Raw genomic sequence first — 5,784 nt, forward strand, 5'->3', positions numbered from 1 at the left:
CTCCCTGCTGGAAAATGCAGATGCAGACAGTTAGCTCTGGAGAAGCACCAGGGTCCCACCCCAGGCTGCTGGCAGGAGACCCTGACCCAGCAGATGCCGGGACCCCACTGTCTCCAAGCCCCCACACTGCTAGAAGGGGCCTGTGGTCTTGCAGAGCCCCCGGGAGGGGGACTTCTGGGCTTGGAGCCAAGTGGCAATGCTGTGGTCACCACAGGACCCTGCACACACTGCTGGCTGGGTTATGCATCCTGACTGTCCACAGCTGTCCCGGTCTGTGCCCTTGTCCTAAAGAGCGTGAGTTGGACAGAGTCGGTAAGACTGTTGGAAGGAAAGGCGAACAAACTGGAGAGTCAGGACCTCCCGGTCCTATCAAGATGGAAGGGTGACCGACCCTCCCAGAACTGGGGCTCTTGCTTAGCTCGGGCCCTGCCGTGGCAAAGGGCAGCGCAGTCCTGCTGGCCCTGGAGGGCATTGGGGCGGAGGGGGCTGGGCAGGACCAAGAAGTCCCCAGCTGCACTCTGCCCCCAGTGTAGGCAGTCCCCGCAGTGAGACATCTGAGCCCTGGTTCCCGGGTTGTTCGCACCAAGAGGCCTGTGTGGTTCTGCAGCTGGGTCCCTGCCCACTGTCACCGTGTGGAGCCGTCACCCAGGCCTCTCCCTCAAGGGACAGGCCTATCTGCCCTCGACCCAACCCCCCCTTTCAAACGAGGGGTCCTGCAGCCAAAGGCACCCTCCCCGCTGGGCCACGCCTGTCGGCTTGTGCGTCGTGGGCCCTGCGCTCTGTCTGCCTATCACACATCGGCCGCAGCCCAGTGTTTTAAAAAGGCACATAAAATATCTACCAGATCACGTCTCGCTGCCTGGAGAACAGAACTGAGTTGCGTCCTCGGCAGTGCGGCCCCTCCTGTCCGGGAGGCGAGGGCCAGCCCTTCCCCACGGCCACAGATGACGGGGACTCGGTTTCCCCAAGCGCTTGCCTGGCCCGGGCCCAGCCTAGGCGTCCACCCCGCCCGGGCGGGTCTCGCTGCCTCGTCCGCCTGGTTCTTCTGCCCTGCCTTATTTTCTCGATGGTAAAATGTCAGAAGATTCGTTTGGTGTTTTTGAGTTATAAAACCCACACGCGATGCCTTGACTGTTTCCACGGAGAAGCCGGATTGGAGTTCTCTCCAGCCGCCCTCACCTGCTTCCCGTCACCTGCTCCCCGAGGCCGGGAGTGCAGACTGCCAAGGGCGGGGAGCACGGGTGGGGGTCGGAGCCGCCCGGCACCCCCTGCTCGGGGGCAGTGCAGCCTGGGCGAGTACCGGGCACCCCCCTCCCTCGCCTGCCCTCGAGACCAGCCCCGACGGGCCTCCTAGCAGCCTGGGGCTGGGGGGCCCGGCCTCCCCAGGACAGATCAGCTCCCCACACGCGTGCGGGGGGTCGTGACCTTGTGAGACACCACAGGCAGGGACCGCAGCCGGGAGGCATGGAAGGGGCGAGCCAGCCGCCAGCCAGGCTGCACCCGGGCACCCTGGAGTCGGGGGAGTTGCTGGAAGAGCCACACCCTGGACAAAGGTGGCAGTGGCCACTCAGGTGCCAAGGAACCTCCTGGAAACTTCTGTGGGGCTCTGAGCCCATTTGTGGGACCAGGCTCTGAGGCGTGTGATCTTCTCGGACTTGGGGGCCCCTCTCTCAACACCGGACCAGACCTAACCATCTGGAAGCCCCTGGGAACCCCAAATGCTCCCAGAGCTCCCAGGTGCCAAGTCGCAAGAGTGACCACGAGTGGGGGCCTGTTTCCAGGATGCGCTGTCCCAAAAGGCCCCGGGCCACTGGGTGCCTGTGGGCGCTGGCACCTGCCACCCCCATGTTTGGGGGACGACGGCTGTCATGCACCAGGAGTTGGCGTCTGCCCGCGCCCCGCCTTGCTGCTTCCAGGCTGGGCACCTCCGGAGCCACTGCACCAGGCTGCGCAGATGACCGGAACAACACCGTCAGCCAACCGGGGCTAATGACGCTCCCGGGACCACAGCATCGCACACGGGCATCCAGCGAGATGCGGCGTCTTCTGGGCCCTGAAACAAAGCTCACAGAGAAGTCACATCAACCGTACGAAGTGCGGTCCAGAGCACGAGGGCACCCGAGTAGAAATCAGAAACAGAATGGTACGTACGGTGAAAACACCCCAAAAGGAACCCACAAAAGAGGAAGTCTTGGGGGGAGTTTGGGAATATTTTGGGCGAAAATGGAAATGAAAAACGCCTACCAAAGCTCGAGGGGGGCCGTGAGGCAGCGCAAGGGAAAGCTGGGTCTCGTGCTTCTACTGGAGGAGCTGCGGTCGCGGGGAGGAACCCAGAGGAGGAAGAGAAACCCTCAGGCGAGCAGGACGAGGGGGCAAAGGTCAGCCAGACCAGAACTCCCGTAAGAGAGGGAGGAGGAGGACAGGCTTCAGGGGTACGGCCCCCTCCCCTGCTCTCGACGGGCCAGTCGCCAGCCGGGCTCCGCAGCTGAGCCCAGATGACCAGCTCCTTGGAGCACGGACTACAGAGCGCCGTGCGGAAGGGGGCGTCGGAACTGCCCCACGTGCGGAAGGTAAGAGCCTCCCCGGAAAGCTCCAGGGAGTTTTCACACCATCACTCCCAGAAAGACAGCACGTCCCTCCCAACTCACCGCCCCGACGACACCGCCCGATGCGGGAACCAGACGCTGCGCGCGCAACGGCGCCCAGGAGCGCGGGGTCCGGCAAAACGTAAAACATAAAATGGAGCACAGCATCACGGCCTCACTTCACCCCGGGCACAGGGCTGAGACGAGAAGGAGACCACGCATCACCTCGGTGGATGCAGACACGTATCCATGACGACAGCTCCCAGCAAACTGGGACGGCCCGGCTCTCCAGCTGCCTTCACGCCGCCCGGCTCCTCCCCGCCTGTGCCGTGGGGGCCACGCCCTATACATCCCGTGATTCTGTACTTGCGGATCTGTGGCCGCACAGCACATTACCCCAAAACCCAGTGGCTTCCAACAACGACGACCAGGGGCGCCCAGCTGGCTCGGTCGGTGATGCACGCAGCTCCTGATCTCGAGGTTGTGAGTTTGAGCCCCATGGTGGATGCACAGATCACTTAGAAATAATAAAACTTTAGAAGAAAACAAGCCACAGTGGCAAGCATGGGCTGTGTCTCCCAGTTCCTGTAGATCGGGACTCTGGACAGGACCCAGCAGGGACCGTGGTCTCTGCCCCAGTGTCCAGGGACTCCGCTGGGGGCTGGAAGCATCGGAAGGCTTTCCTCAGGCAGACGGGACCCCTTCCCGTGGCCTCCCCAAGCGGCTTCGGCTGGATTCCACAGGCGAGCGTCCCAAGGGAGAGCCAGAGGGGAGGCACGTTGTCTTCCCTGCCCCATCGTGCCCACAGGGGGCTCCTCAGGCTGTGCGGAGGCAGGTCTCACGTGCACAGGACGAAGAACCCAGCCCTGCCTCCCGGATTCTTGCTTCCAGGGCTGTTTCCAGAGAGCGTGGTGGGGCGGGGCTCCCCGAACCCCAGCGGGCCTCCTCGTGCTCCCGAAGGGAAGCCTGAGCCTCCCCAGGTGGCTGCAGGGACCCCTTGAATCAGGTCCGGTACCTGGGACCCCACCCACCTACCTCTTCCCAGAAGCGCTCTGTCCCACCCACACCTTCAGGGCCGTTGTCAACCACGTCACCGACACTCATGTTCAAGGGCGGAGCCAGACAGGCCCGTTCAAACCCGCTCTGTTACCTCCTGGCGGCCACTTCCGGGCACTGCCGTCCTCTCCCCGGGCACCTCTGGCCAGGATAGGCTCTTGGACACTCGGGTTCCTCTCCCGAACGGGGAGGGGGCTGGGAACACAGGGCACATAGCAAGTGGAGGACGAAGACGGGCGGGGGCTCATCCCAGGAGAGGCTCTCAGCGGTGGCCCCCCAAGGCCCTGCTTGTCCCCTCCCCTGGGCTTCTCCCCTTAACCGTCCCCTCCATCCCCACGCCCCACCCCATCAGAAGCTGGAAGGGGGCCAGGCGAGGCCGCGGGAAGGGTACCTCCCGAGCAAACCCACAGGAGCAGGGGCAGTGTGGGCGCTCCCACCCAGTGTGCTCGTGTCAACCCATCCCCAGCCCCGTCTGGACCCATCTACAGGGGGCAAGCCTCTCCCCCCGGAGCTGGCAGGCCCTCATTTTGCGCCTGCTGCATGCACAGCAGAACCCAGGAGAGGGCCGGTGGAGAGGCACAGGTGCATGACCCTGCTGCAGGGAGGGGAGCGGGTGACCGCGGCTCGCTGGGCACCGCGTGGGCTGGCTCTGGGACAGAACGGAAAGCACCCAGCAGCCCTGAGCCCTGGAAGGTGGCGGGGGCTGGGTGCCGGCACGAGGGAGCACCGGGGAAGGTGACCCGGGACCAGGCCCCCTCGGGGAAACTTCGTGGAGGACGCCGCCCTCCAGCACCCCGTGTGAGGTCGGAGTGCAGGGCAGAGGCTCCAGGTGCCCCCACAGGCTGGGTCTGCACCTGGGGGGTCCAGGGCCCCAGAACCTCCCTTGCGCAGGGCAGGCCACGGGCAGGGTGGCCGCTCGGACTCTCAATGCCTGAGAGCCAGGAGGGTCTGGTCTGTGCAAGCGGCAAGGAGGAGGCTAACACAGACCGATTCTAGTGCAAACGTCAGACCAAGCGTGCGATGAACGTGAGCGGCTCTGAATGTCAGGGACAGCCCTGCTTCCAGCCGTGTGGCTCCGGAGGCGTTCCTCCAGCCCCCCCGGGCCGCGGGGCCACCGCCCTCCTGTGAAGCCACAGGGAGCCAACCTCAGGCCTTGTTGTCTCCGGTGCGGAGCAAGAGCCCAGTCTGGGAAATCTGGGCCCAAGAGCAGTGTTCCCGAGAGCCTCCCTCCCAGAGCGGGCTGCAGATGACAACATCAGGTCTGCTGAGTCCAGACCCAGAAGACAAAAGCCTATAGGTACAAAGTGACATCTGACCCAGAGTTGCCAAACCGACACCTGAACTCGCTGCCCTGGGCTGGAGTTGGGTCACGAGAAAAAGACTGAAGGTGTCAGTGGGCCACAGGCTGCCCAGGACTTAATTTGGCTGCATCACAAGAGCTCTCCTACCTGGAATGAAGGAGGGGACAGGGCCTTTGGCCCTTGCCAGGGAGGGGGCCCTGGGGCCCTGGGTACAGCTGTGGGCTCCACGCCGAGGAGGGTGGGGGTGACTGAATTACCACAAGGCGGCCAATGCGGGTGTGAAAACTAGGTCATCTGAGGGCAGTGGACAGGCTGGGGCAATGGAGGCCGAGTGACCACCAGTCTTGGGACTGCAGGGCTGACCGTGTCCTGAGTCAGAGAGGATGGAGGCGACATCTGGGGAAGGGAGACGAAGGCTGCCACCAGGGCCACAAACCACTGCCCCCCAGCTCCTCCGACCCAGAGCTCTGCGCGTCCCTGAGGCTCCCGCGGGCCCGGGACCCGGGGCGCCTGCGGCCGCTGCTCCTCAGTGCTCTCGGCGTCCTCCGGGCTGGGCTCCGTCTTGGTCCACTGGCCGACTGCACACCCCGGCGGGTGCCACCCAGGGTCGCTCCAGGCGGAGAGGCACTTGGGACAGCCCCGGTCTTCGGAGCCGCCCACCGGCCGACCCCTTCCCGCTCAGCCTGCCTCGGCCGTTTGTTTCCATGTGAAAGTGTCGGCAACAAGCCAGGCCCCAGCCTCGATGTTACACCTTCCTCTGCACAGAAGGAAAGGCCAATATCATGAGCTAGACCATTTCATTTTTTTTTTTTTTATTTTTTTTTTTTCAACATTTCTTTATT

This window comes from Herpailurus yagouaroundi, unplaced genomic scaffold (assembly GCF_014898765.1).
Source record: "Herpailurus yagouaroundi ecotype Mexico unplaced genomic scaffold, PumYag 246, whole genome shotgun sequence".
NCBI lineage: Eukaryota > Metazoa > Chordata > Mammalia > Carnivora > Felidae > Herpailurus > Herpailurus yagouaroundi.